The following is a 15,124-nucleotide window of genomic DNA, read 5'->3' on the forward strand; positions in this document are numbered from 1 at the left end:
TGTAACTGTTCTGTAGAAAAAAAATACCTTAGGACAGATAGGGTGAATTAGATTTGTAGGTGCCCGGTTATACAAACATACAAGGTGATGCCCTTCAATAAATCCTAACATAGTGAAATACGTGGACAGATATCTTTAGAATAGAATCACACATACAGGGCAAGTACAGAGTGATCAAGTAAATGTGTCGATGTATAAGGCTGACCATAAAACATCTTCCACAGAGAGAGGAATTCCTACATCACATTATTATTCCAAGTTTTATTCTGTGCTTTTGGCTGGAAATGGGTTTTCTCTAGGCAATTTGCTCCACTGCCCACTGACAGAAAGCTGTGGTTTTTGTCACCTACAGCATCTGCTGACTTCAACCAGGCTCCTAAGAGATCATCATTTTAGAAAATTCATGTCACCTAACAAAAATGCCAAGTGGAGTAGCCTTCAATATTTAAGCTGTCATTCACCAATCTCCGGAGAGTTACATGCCTGAAACTCAATTAAGGATGAAGAGCTGAATCAACACTGGAAGAGTCTCTGCTGGTGGTTGCCAAATTTCTAGACGTTTCGAACCTGATAGGCCAGAAAACAATCCCATCTGGGCAAATGGCCTATTTCAGCAATTGGGATTAAGCTGACAGAAGTTTTCCGTAATTTGTCTATTTCGTTAATAGCAGGGACATATTGTTAAATTAGTTAATGGGAAGGAAAAATGTTTAACAGTTAATGCGATCCTTTATGTGGTGCACCATCTGTGTATAGTGTGCTGAATGTCCCTGGATGTGGAGGAGAGGAAATCACACACACTTTCAACCTTGTCTTCTTTACTGTCATTATCTTGGAGAAGTATGATAAATAATCATATTTATCTTCTGGAGCATATACAGTTTTAATCAAACCGTTAAACAGGAAGACATTTTTCACAGACTTCATAAGGCACAAAAAAGACATTATGTCCCCACAAGCAATGCATTTCATGGGCAATGAGCACTAGAAACTTAGAATGGAGTGCAAAGAAAGGGGTTTTTTTTCCTTTCATATGTGAATGAACCTATTTACAGAGACTTTAGTCAAGCATATTTGGGGACTAATCCTGAAATTCCAGAAGGAAACAAATCAGCTTTTTTAGACTATATTGTGCAAAGTGTGAGAGAAATTTCTGATCCTCCATGTCCAAAAATGATCAGTTTTATTTGGTTGAACACTTGTTTCTATGAAAGAGGTTTTGCTGTTAATTTGAGCTTCAAGAGGACTGGTTCCGTTATTCATCAGCCTGACAACTGGGAATGCTGCTCTCCTTCCAGTCGGATGTGTTATTTGGATCATCAGCAGAGCAGGGATGAGATTAACAGTTAGCAATTAGGGTATGAGCACAATTCTTGCCCTATGACTGGTAGCCCTCACTGCAGCTAACCACGCGTGCATGCATGTGGATGCACATATGCATAGGGAGGGAGTGGGAGAGGTTTGTACAGCCATTAGACAAAACATAACAGAGAAATAAGTTTTCTTCTGCTTCACTTAATAACCAATGGCTAAGATACTAAGCTGTGATGGTAGTTTTAGAAGTCATGCGGTCTGACAGGCAGCAGGAATTTGAAACCTAGTCTTCTGAATCACAGGAAAGTTCCCCAGACCAAAACACTGTTATTATATGTAGGGTTGAGGAACACACAGGAACACCGTCTGCCTCATTAGCTCCTGCTGAAGCTGTTTCATTTAATGTAAAAAAATACAACAGTTATTACACTGGAGAGAATGAGAGAAAACAACTGAGATGCTGATAATTTTGCAAACAACTTCGTGGAATAGAAAAGGGTAACATGCAAGAATAACTAACATGAACGGGGACAGTTTGACACTGGAGAGGGACACCTCCTGCATGGCCTGTGGCCTAGGACAGCCACCTGGGACATGAAGGCCTTTTTCAATTTTTATGCTTTTTGCTTTGCTCTTCATCTTTATTTTTTCCTTACTAAAAAATAGAGTAAATAATTCAGAATGGGAACATTTACATTCATGGCTCTGTAGATTGTTCCACTACAGAAATGTCTCCTATATTTTCCCCCAAAAGAAACATTTTCACCGCAAGACTGAACTTTTTTTTTTATCCTGTGCCACTGGACTTTACATTTGTCTCTTCTGTAAGGCCTCTGGAGTTCTTGCAAGCAATAGCAACTGATTAAACTTAATTCCTGATTCCTAGCCTTCCCCTTGGCTGTTGGACTATGACTTTATATTGATAAAGTGTACCGGACAGGTTATTGTTCTCTACTCTGCTTGCCTACACAGCTTGTTTATTATTTGGTATGACTTATCTTAAGAACAGTGTGTAGATGATATGCAGAAAGGCTGGAATTCACTCATATATCTGAGTCTAGCTCATTGCTTTCATACTCCATTGTTTTACAGAGGCATACACAGATCCATATCAGTTCTTTATTACTTCTCATTCTCCTTTCATTTAGATCTCTTTTTTCTTTAAAAGAAAATGGAAAAAAAAAAAAAAGACAAGTGGTTTTAGATGTGTGGATTTTGGATGCTCACAGTGAGAGCTTTACTGATGATGGATAGCCAGACAATACAGCCCTTTAAAGGAGAAGGATTTTCAGATTGGACACACAATTACTGTATTATGTAATACATCTATGTTCTCTGTGACCGTATTTTTGTGGGTCACAGGTTTGGTTTTATGTCACTTATGAGAACACTATGAAGTAAAGAAAATTTTCTGCAGGGATCCTGTTGAAAAATAAAAGCTCGCATATCAGGGATGACTTACTCCATGCTAAACACTAATCTGATATTAAAGGACAACACAGTCAAACCCAGTATTACCTGCAGCCAATGCTTTTCAACGAATGTACTGGATTTCTATTCCTAGTTCCCACAGGCATATGCAGAACAATACATCAAAATTCTCAATATTTAGATATTTAAGTGAAAAATAAAGTGCACCATAAAAATATACCACAAACTCTATAAAAAATTAACCTGATTTCTTAGGCCAATTGCTACCGTATACTCACAAATGACAAGTCACAACAGAAACCCTTGGTTTGAGTTTAGCTGTTTTCCCTTCTTTGGTGTTAAGCAGCATTCTTCTCCTCCAAAACTTACTGCTCTGGGCCTTCACTGTCATTAAGAAAGACCAAAATCTTCACTGCACCAGCTTTCCCTGGCAGATAGAAGTTTGGAGAAGAGCTTTTGGGTCCATGTCAGAATCCTGTGGCCCTTGGCTGGCCTGACCTCAAACCAGCTGTAACATGGTGGGTTTTTCTAGGGTTTTCTTTCGTTTTTTTGAGTTTCTTTACAGCTGAAACTTTGAAGCTCAAAAATCCTCAGAAGGAACAGAAAGAGAAACCTCATGCAAACAAATACCACTGATCTTTACGCAGCTTTGATCTCTTATATATCTATAGTGCCTTTCATCATGAAGAAGCCCAATAAGATTTATAAATTGCCTTCAAAGGGAAATATCTTATCCTCTGCACCACAATGTGCACACCACTGAAAACGAGTCTTCAGAGTAGAAAATGACCCATAGCATGATGTATATTAATAGGCAGTAGGGTGATAGTTAGCAAATATAGGAGAACACATTACTTGGTAGGATCCGTAATATCAGAGAAAATACTTAATAAAGGCCTCAGTTTTTGATGGCACATTTATCCAAACTGGAAAGAGAGGCATCTTTAAGGGACGCGTTTAACTGTAAGGGCAGCCTGTCAGTCCTGGTCACTACACACGGCCAGTTGGAGACTGTTTGCATCCCTGGAAGCTGCTACCCTGTAAAGGATTCCAAGAGGAAAAGACAGAGAGTCCCGGCAGTGTCTGCACACACGAGCAGGCATGTGCAGATGCACTGCATGACACCTGAATCCTCAGTTCACACTGGCGCGTGTGGGAGAGGAATGACCGGGCAGGCTGCTCCAGCCCTGTGCCCGTCTCAGCCTCGGGTCTCCCCAGCTTCCCATGCAGCAAACACCCCAATGCTCCTTGACCCTTCAAGACCCTGCAAGGCGGACAAGTACGTGTTAAGACAGACACAGAGGTGAGCAGAGGAAAGAGTCTGATCACAGTGGGCGGAGGAGCCTTTTGTGAACCGTTTCAAACTCTTGGGTGCAACAAACCCTCATGCTGGGGATGGCTCAGCAGGTGTTTTGTGCTCTCAGTTAAGCCAACCTATCTTCAGGACAGGGGCTTCTGTATCTCCTTTAAAAATGCACTGGCACCCCACAAGATTTCTGCACAGAAAATTTTAGAGGCACGTTTCTGTTCTCTCTCTGTATCTCTTGAAAATCCTGGCCTTAGTGAATCCAGCTGAAACAGCTCCCTCCTTTCCTTTAGCCAGGATCTTTGATTAACCGAGCCTTTGACTGTCTGAAAATTGCAGGCACCCTTGAAGACTTTCAGGTAATTGCAATCTCTACTGTGTTTCAAAGCTAAGGCTTAGGTTACTAAGCCGTCTCCATAATGTCTGATCAATGAAGTGATCAATTAGGAATGGGAAAATGAGTTACGGTACAGCAAGTGGAATGGCTAATGATCTAACACAAGAGAAGTCTTTTAATCTCTGGCTCACATGACTGCATGCTGACCCACTCCCCCACAAAGCTAGCAGGGTCCAGGAAAGTTGAAAATTACCATAAAAAAAGAGAACAAATGGATACCCGGTAAAAATCAATTAAAACTAGAGGCATTGTAAGGACCTGGAGTGGGCTCAGGAAAAACTCCAAATGTTTGTTTAATGGATATATGAGATTGTTTGCCCTAGTAACTGTGTCTCTGTTTGATATGTATGAGGCTTTGAATATTTTATAGCAGCGATGGCTGTGTTCACTTAAAGGCAGCTGCTTAAAAAAAAATTAAAATTCCGGAAAACACTTTGTCTTTCAGCTCAGCATTATGTAATGTTTCAGGCTTGATACTCATTTTCTTTGAAGGCTTTTCCTACTGGTAACATCAGAAGTGTCACCCAGGAAAGATGCTTCATCTAAAAAAAAAAAAAAAGTGTTGTTAGGTCTTTTTGGTTTTGTTTTCTTTCTTGTTTTTTTTCTTTTTTTTTTTTTTTTATATTCCACTGACAGATAATGAGTGTTAATGCTTCATCTGAAACAAAAAATGATAGCTGAATTGGAAGAGTGCTAGAGAGGAGGGCACTGGGGAACACATTTGTGAGCCATCACACAAATTCTCAGAGAAACCCAGGCAGAAATTCAGAACATCATATCTTAATAGATCATAATGTACTCCAGAAAGAGTAGAGATAATGTATCCTAATGTATTCAATATTTGCCTTTGATGTAAGCTTAAGCATTATTCCATATGTTTTACTCCACTACTAAATTAATTTTGGTTGGAAACCATCACACATTAATTATCAAATATGACTAAGCTCCAGCTCACTTGTTTTCCTAGGTTATTTGATGTCTGCTGTGAGACAGTTACATTGCAGAATTTTGTTTATAATAGCTGTGGCTAACATGTTAACAGTGACTCTGCCAGATTTGCTAGCTGTCAGGCACAAATACAGCTCAGCTGTCCACGAAGGAGACTATAGGAAGGGAAAGACCTGAGCCTCATCAGGCACTTTGCGCATCCACGAGATCTTCTTTAAAACAAAACAGCATAAATCAAAATCTGTTTTTACAGAGAAAGAATCAACCCATTTGGACCAAACATTTTATATATTGCGGAGCGATTACTGCAAGCAAACACTTGAGTAAAGAAGGCAGAAGTTCATTTTTTAAAGTGTGCTCGGTACTACAGACCGCTTCCTGACCTAATGCTTTGTTTTTGAACAGCTTTTATGTGAATTTTCAAAAACGTTTTCAATAATGGATGTGCCATAATTACAGCCTGTGTTTCTTATGAGAGGGGGTTTTACTATTCAGATCTTGTCATTTTAAGATCAAAAGATTTCTATTTCAGAACTGTCTTCCTTGCTGAGCTCTAGACAGACAGAATACTTTGTGAGTTGCCAGATTCTTAGCTGTTGTAAGCTCTGTTACAGTTAAACTAAAGACATGTTCCTGAAAAATCCTTTATCACACAAATAGCTTATTGCAGTATTATCCACACCTCTTGAATAGAGAAGCCCACATTCACTCTGAAAAAATCTAGGGACTGTCTTGTGTGAGTGATACCAGAGGGGAAAAAATTATGCTTCAGATTTTCTAAAGCTTTGTTGATTCATCATGATAACAGTCCTATCAAAAACCAAAGGTTCATAAATCTAGACCCTGTTGTATGAAAAACAATTCATCCTATCTGCCTCACCAGTCAGATGTGGAGAGCTTGCCCTACTCACAGGCAGGGGAGGCAGTGCTCAGAGAGTGAGGAGGTCATATTCACAGCTAGTATTTGGCTGTTGAAATTCAAGGTTAAATGACAAAAGCAGTCCGAGCACAATAATGGCAAAAATCACACAAACTGCAAAAGCTTCAGCCCAAATATTTCCAAGGGCAAAATCTCTCAAGAAAGATGATCTTGCTATTATGTGTCACTTCAAATGTTGTTAAGAAAACAGATTGCTTTCAAGTTTGACAGAATATAGGGTTTGCGTTAGAACGGAGATGTATTCATTCTACTTATGACCTGTCTCTGGTGATGTGCCAACCTTGAACGACTTGCTTACTCCTATTGAAAGCCCTGCTAGCTTCACTTGAGGCTTTACTGGGACATTCATTTAAGGGGATACTGCTGCAGGAAAAAGTAGCCCTTAAGCCTCTTCTTCCTGCAGCCACATCCTTTGACATCCCCTCAGCTGAGCACGCAGCATTGGTTGTGCAGCTGAGTGACAGTGCAAATCAGGAGTAGATTCAAGCCAAAAGAAAATTTCTCCCAAAATTTCCCAGCTGCTCTAGTTCCCTGACCTAGTGCATCACAGTTCCTCAGCTTCTGCTGGCACAGTGCACAAGGTAAGGAAGGAATGGGGACTATTTCTGAGCAGCAACGAAATGGCAAGCAAACCATGATCTTGGTGGAGATAGATCTGGAGCCTTCAATTGTAAAAATCATGACCTTAATGAACATGAAAACCCATTACAGTTCTGCGTGGTTACTTTCACATTGAGCTGAATTCTGTAGGCTTTACATTCTTTTTACCAAAACTTCTGCGGTCAGTGAAATCTCACCAGAAGACAAGCAAAGCTTGGTCCACTGATACACAAAACTTTAGAAGAAGGGTGATTGGCAAAGAAGGGGGAAAGACATGACAATGGCAGAGGTACAACAAATAGTTTTTATAAAATCTTGAAAAATAAATACGACCAAAGTATTATGTAATGAACACTAGAATCTCAGAATCTCATCTTGTAAGACAATGTTTGGAATTAACTTTAACTTTTTTTTTTTTTTTAATTATCCTGCTGGCCATCTGTTATGATTATTCCACTTCACATTTAAAAAGCTTTCTCATCCTTAGCAGATGTTCAGTTTTTCTACATGTATGTTTTGTACTTCCTTTCAACTATACTAACGGGCTTTGTACTCTCAGAACTACAAGTTTGCTTATATTGCCTCCACAGTGACTGTAACACCCTCTTAAAAGTTGAATAGAAAGCTCTTGATGACTCCTTACTTTTACAAAGTGGTATTCAAACATCCTCACAAAACAGCCTTTGCGGTCATCCCTAGAGGGCAGGGGAGTCCCTATTCATTCTGAAATATGAAGTTGAAAGCCTCAACTAGCTTTACTCTAACTCCTGCTTGCCACTAAAGAAATGAGTTGTCTGTTCACATGGTAAGGAGAAATTTGAGCATAGGATATGTATCTGATACTCCTTGCATTTGGATGAAATATTAATAGTTTTTCTGCTGTTTTGTGTTGTGTACCTAAGTCAATGTGCATGATTAATGGTGAAAGAAGTAAGGGAAGTATCACAGAATGCCGTTTTCCACCCTGCCAGTCCAGCGAACATAAAGGATGCATGTGTCCCATATGACAGGTAGAGGTATGAAAGGTCAAACATTTGTATGGCATATATTACAGTGTAACGGCTTCCTGACATTCAAAAGTTTTTTAAGTTTTCTGAAAGAGACATGTACCTGTTTCCTCTAATATATCTGTTAGCATTTTTTCTTCTCCACCTCTAAGTGAACTCCAATTTTATAAAATAATGATACAGTTAGGGTGGGTGTTAGAAGAAATAGAGGTAGAAATAGCAGAGGAAAGAAGAAATGGATGTTTGCAATGGGTGGAGAACATGGATTAAATGAAGACCCGAGTAAAATGGAACTCTTTAGAAAGGCAGCAGGTAAATGTGAGAGATGATTAGACTAAGGTCACTATCTCTTCCTGAAGACCCACGGACATACTAAAAGGAAAGGTGTGCAGAGATTGCTGTTTCATGCAACACTGCCTGGTCAGAGACGTTATGTTCAAGAGCACAGCTACATATGTGTTAGTCAGTTATTAGGCAACGCTGCAGATTTCTGAAGAATACTGTGTCTTTGGAAGGAATATTCCAGGGGATAAATTTGAACCCAGCCCCAGAGGCATTACATTCTTCCATCATTGTTGTCTAACAATTTTCTTCAAAACAACTTTCTCCCAGCCATTTGCGTATTTTAGTTTCTTTATCTTTGTAGATGTGTCCTTCTGCTTTCTCAAATAGACTTTGTTTCAATTTTCTCAATAGCTAAAGTAGCACAGCCTAAAACAAGGCTGGCATGATGCAAGCTCCCCCCACCCTCCCTACTTGTTGGAGGGTTTCAGCCTCCCCACTTATTTCTGGATCTGTTTTTATCCCTCCTGCCACTCCCAGCAGGGGCACAAGGGAGGTCTGCAACCTGTGCAGAGCTGGGCTGAACACTCTGAGAGAAGTGATGAGGAGAGCAATTTTAGCCATGAATATCCTAATGAAGCTCCTGTGCTGACCTTACACACTTCTGATTAAGCAAATATGCAAATGTAAAGCAGCTCAGAGCTGGATTAGCATTCAAAGGTTTTTAAAAAGCTACTGTGGCTACACGCAGAGTGACCTTTAGGCCTGCTCCAATCTGCTAGAATGCAGATGAGGAAAAAGAAAGACATTATAAAGACAGACTCCATCTTTTTCATATCTTGCAGCCACCATAAAATGGGCCGCAGGAGGAAATGAATATCCAGACCAAGATTTTACAGCTGATTTGGTTACATGGCAAGAGATTTTTCTGCATCATACCTGGGCATGTCTCTTCCAGTACCATCCAAAACCAAAAAGTTAGCTCAGCAGTTGGTTTGATCATAATCCTGCAGGTTTTGTTCTTTAAAAAATTAAAAAGAAAAGCTGGTAAATAAGGATCCAAATCTGGGTCCCAACAGTGCTACCAAGACTCAGGGTGGATCAGGAAATCCAGGGGAAGTAGGAGATGTATCTCAGAATAACAGGAGAGCTATTCTAGGCAACTCTCAGGAATCTGTTCTTTCTATAAAGTGACTGTTAGGAGCAAACCCTTCAATTCCAATTAATTAGAAAAATCTTTTTTAGTTAGGAGTTACTCCATTGGCACTGTCATGTGCTGTGGTGTATATCACAACCCAATGGCCTGAGCTGTGGTTTTTAGACTCAATATCAAGATCCATAGATGCCTGAATCTCATCTTACTAAGAGGATGGAAAACTACAGTATGGAAAACCATGGGAAAGGAGGGATTAAGAAATACTGTGCTGGGTTTAAATGTTAGAACCATCTTTTTCTCAGCAAGCTCTCATGACCATTTACAGTCAACTGCTACACTACAAATATACATCCTATTTCAAGGAACACAGCAGTGGAAGAAACCTCCTGGGTTCTCAAGACCCTGTGACTGCAAGGACCACATTTTATTCTTCACTTCACGAATCAGGTATTTAGTTGTTGTTGTTCTCGCTAAATCCACTGAAAGCCTTTTCCAGAATGGGCTTCCCTCATGACTGGGAATTATCTTCTAATTTGCAGTTTAAGTGCTACCTTTCACCCATTTGTTCTGCCTTTGTCTAATTACTTCCCAAGGCCTATTCTGTATCAATGTATTTATTTACTTTTACTAAAACTACTGCTTGAAAAGATATCTTAACAAATAAAAATAATGAAGCAGGAGGATACTATAAGCTAGATGAGATCCTCTACTGGTATAAACTGATTTGACTTTAATGCTGATGTGTGTTTCCTGGGAATCTAATATAAACGGTAAATGTGTTTGTTTTCAGGTTAGACATGAAAACAAATGTCTGTGCTAAAGGGCTATGAATATATCCATAGTAAACATATATGTAACTATGCTTTCAGGTAACATTTCTGCCAATTTTTTCTCAGAACACATTAAAAAGAAAAACCAAACACTGAAAAAAAGTTTTCCTGTTCTGATTTTCTCTAATATTTTGTTAAAAACACTTCTCCACTCTTGATCACATTATATCCCTGTGTCTTAATGTAGCATGCCAATTACTGTTTATTTTTGCATCAATCAACTACATATTTCTAAATTTTGAAGGTATGGTGGAATATATTTGTTTACCCACTGCATACTTGATGTTCCAGAATACATTTATGCAATTGGCAACAAAACATTATAATACATTGTTTTATTTTCTTGCTTTGGAGATACAAAATAAGTATCATCAAAACTTACTGTGGCTCAAAATACTATAAAATGTTCACAATAACTTGTTCAAGTTACATCTAAAAGGCCGAAAATCTTATTTTATGACTTAGGAGCAATCGCTCAAAGGTTTGAAATCTACTGATTCTTTGCACATGCTAGTCATTTTGGAAAGGTTGGAGTACTTATTTGCCAATACTTTAATAAATCAAAGGAAAGTAAAAACTTTGGCAAAGACAAGACCAAAAATATTCAAAACCAATAACATGAAGCTATAAGGGGAAGTACACATCATTCAGTTTCTAATGATGATAGAGCACATTTTTCCTGTGGTTTAATCTCCATCAGGTTTTATTTAAAACTCAAAGAATAAAAATTTCATGCCATTTTAAAATTACAGGCTTCATAGGGGCTCTGAGGCAAACTCTGAAATAGTGCAGGCTGATTCAAAACCAGATCTGAGTTCTGCAAGAAAGCTGGCTGCTCTGTGCTTATCATAAAATATGAAACTGAATTTTGTACCTTTACATGTAATGAGTCTTCATACGGTAAATATCTTTATTTATGCCCTGTATGAGGAGTACATATTGCAGCAATGGGATAAATATGGCTTGATTGTGATATGAGCCCTTCTGCTTATGAAGTCTGCAAACCAGAATCAAACACTTCTTTGTGAAAACAGCCTACACTTTAAGAAAGAAAGAAAATCAACAGAGCCTTATGAGATATAATTGGGATCAATAGAAATTACTGTAATTCTGAGATATGTTCTATAGGTTTTAAAGCCATCCTTTAGTACTCTGTACTAAAGGCATAATTATACATTTAATTATAGCAGATGGCATAAGAAACCTCTAGAAGTATCATTTGTTAATATATTCTGCTGGGCTTATCCATCAAGGTAGTGCAAATTGGCATAAATTATACTTTCTTTTGGCTCTTTGGCATGTTGATTGCATTGCGTTACATTCTCTCCAGGCTCTATTCTTACTCTCTGAACTATGACTGAGAAGTCTTCTTGCTTAAACTTAGTTCAGGGACAGTGAAATCTTTGAATGCCAGAGCTAGAAATTCCAATGGTTGGTACAATATTATATTCAAGTCCATTCAGCTCATTTTCCTCCTGAACTAGACAGTCACCCTGGAAAGGGTAGGTTGCCAAGAAGACAGACTTAACAGAAAGAATGAAAATTAGAAGTGGAATTAGATCCAAGCAGATCCTTCCCGCACAAGTAAAGAAAGATGCAGGAAAGCCAGCATTTGGATCAGCTGCTTCTGATGGTGTAGGGCTGAGACGAAGGTAAGAAGTTCTATGTACAGTGTCACCACCATGTTGTGGTTCTTCTCGCAGGCACAGGGAAAGCTCCCTTGTTAGGACAAAACTCAGGTAGCCATCAAATTTAGGCTGAGGTTTTGAGAACGGCGTGGGATGCTTTATTCACCCAACAGCCATGTGCCTGTAGCCTTGTGTGTTTGCAGACAAGTGACTAAACTTGCCTTTACAAGGGAAAAGAGGAATGCACTTGAACTGCAGAAACCTGCATGAGAGGTAACCACGTCTTGCTTTGTTCTTAGAGCCTTGCAAAGAACTCAGAGACGCTTCTCAGATGTCACAGCTTCCAGGGGGAGGGCAGGCATGGCAACACTGCAGCTGGCATTCAGAGCAAGCAAACCTGTGAATCAAGACTGTAAATCCACGCCGTTGTCACCTCCAGTTAGCCCGGGGAAAGTTACTAAGGAATAACGCTCACGACAATGAAGCTGTAAGGTACCGGTTCTCCAGCAGAGGGTAGCGTTCGTATATGGAAAAGTGATGGCACCTCGCACTAGTGCTTTCTGCTACATCTTTTACAAAACCCGGGGATCTCAGCCTTTTCCCTTGTTAGGTAAATGAACTAATCATCCGATCCTGAACGCTTGATAAAATATGGAAAAGTATTATATTAAAAACATTAAGGCAGAATTTAAGATTATGTATTTAAATTAAAATTATCAGCAATGAAATAATTGAGATTCCAGAAGCAAAGTTGACTTGAACTCTCTCCATATCTTGCATTCTGCATATTTTACAACACAGAGAGTATTATAACATTGATTACTGTGATGATTAAATATAGACAGTTTAGGAATGTCTGAATCAATCAATCCCCATCAGGGAGTGGGACTTCAGTTCAGAAGGTGTTGAACACATGTGTATCTGGATATATATAAAATCAATGAGACAATGAGTGTTTCAGCAGACACAGCCCTGAGCAGCTTTATGTACTTGGCTTTTAAAAAGTAAAATGGGGAAACAATCTATGCAAAAGCAGCTAAAATAATATTATTCCTGGAGTCTAATTTTTTCCATTTTTTAACTTTGCAGCTTCATTTTTTCAGTAATCTAATCTAGCTGCATTAATATAGGGTACCTGCAAGAAATTTGCCTGTGTTGAGAGGCTGAGTCACACTGGAGCTACTCTGCTTATATGTGATATTCCCTCCTTCTAGCTTCCAGCTGTCCCTTTGTCTGAATTTATGTCTTTACAATGTGATATTGGTTAACTTTACAAACAGGGCAGTGCCATTCACTATAAAGATGCTGGAAGACAGGGAAGTGGCTTGGATGTTCCAGTCACAACACAGAGATGATTCATCTACAAGGCTGCTACCCTCACCAGGAAGATGACAACAGTGATTAGGAGATCAAGAGTGAGTTTGGGAAGGCATGCTACGTAAACAGAAGTTAAAGGGACTTCTGGAAGCAACAGCCGTGTTTTAAGATGCAGAATTAACCTCTGGACTTCCAGAGTGCACCCATAACTGTGTGAGACATGCCTGCTTTTCACAGTTGTAATTCATGGTAAAGGGTAGAAACTGACAACAAATTTGTGAATTTTACATATGGTTTTGTGACGCTATCAGATTTACTGATCTTGTGGGTTTTGGCATACTGCAAAACCATGATAAAACATGCAAACTGTGGAAATGAGAATGTATAATAATATATATTTCTGCTCTGTGCCTTTTTGATAAAAAAATATATTGGCATGAAAAACCCTCAAAAATTCAATTGCTTGTGTAAGCAACCCTTCAGTGTTTAGAAAAATAAAGGTCTACACTCTTCTAAGTTTATTTGAAAATCCTTCTCTGAGAAAAAAAAAACAACTGTTGAAAAACTAGGGTTTAATAGTGAGTCAGTGATATTTTGTTCCTAATCCTGCAACACTGTTTTCATGTGATAAAAATACTGTTGATTTCAATGTGAACAGTCACATACAAGGGTTTGCAAATCCAGGGCCTGAGGATATATGGAAAGGGAAAAATAGAAGTTAATTGAAAAGAAAACAGATGTTAAAGATGGGCAATAAAAACATGCAGAAAGAAAAAGAATGAAGCAAAGTACTAAAAATGGGAGGAACAAAATGATGTCATGAAAAAAGAAGACAAAGATTGACTTTGTATGTTGTGAAATTTAGACATTCTTCATAAATATATCTATGTAACTCAAAAAAACACATGCATTTCATAGCATTTTTGTGTTGAAAATGGTTATGTTTTAAGTGTGTAGTATTTGTAGTCTAACAATCTAAGTAAAACACTGCCTATTTGCTTCTTTCGTACTCCAATGCTTCCTCTTTTTAGTTCTTACTTCTCCTTGCACAAGAACTCCCATTGAAAAAAAAAATACATGCTCAAATGTCAGCTTTTTCAAACCTGCAGGTGCACCTGCACCCCTAAACATTAATCTGATTTGTTCCAATAAAAATAATACTTGAAGTCTTGCCCTGAATACACCAAAACACCCAAGTGATCCAACATGACCTCCCTCTTTCCTCATACTGCAATTCGAAGTTTCTTGTGCTTTCCCTAGGCCTTCCAGCTGCCATCCCACACTGACACCTGGCTTCTCACAAACCTACTTCCATCCTGTTCTTTATCCTTCTTTTCAGACTCTCTGGGGCTCCCCACCCCAGACCCTTCTCAACCACCTTCCAGTGCAAGGGGTACAAATACTCTCTCTTGCCTTGTGCTTCTCCTGTTCCCAAACCACTTCACCTCTTCTGTCACCTCCTTTGTCTAGTACACTTGGAGTATAAGTTCTCAGAGGCTTAGTGTATTTTCTTACTTACTAACCTGTACAGCATTGAGTAAAGTGATATCTGGATCCTTGGTTAAGGTTCCTTGATATTCTGATGATAGTACCAATGGGAAAATTTAGCAAGTTTTTTCAGAATCTACTATTAGTTAAGGATGAATATGTTCATCCTTATAAGTGATACGTTGATTTATATAAGTGCTGTAGTCATAAATTAAGCTAAATCACTTGAGTAAAGTTATATTTAAGTATTTGTAGGACTGCAGTTATAATTCCACTGAGAACTCTACTTTCAACAAATATCACCAACACCTACATGTTTCTACAGGGAAAAACTTAATATACAATCTGCTATAGATAATAGAGGTGATAATGCAACCAGTCTACAATTCTGAGGCAACTAAGGAAAAAAACATCTGAAAGAAAAATATTCAGTTACCCCCCCACACTCATAAAGCAATACAAAGCTCAAGAATCCAGACA

Source organism: Columba livia, chromosome 3 (genome assembly GCF_036013475.1).
Source record: "Columba livia isolate bColLiv1 breed racing homer chromosome 3, bColLiv1.pat.W.v2, whole genome shotgun sequence".
Lineage (NCBI taxonomy): Eukaryota > Metazoa > Chordata > Aves > Columbiformes > Columbidae > Columba > Columba livia.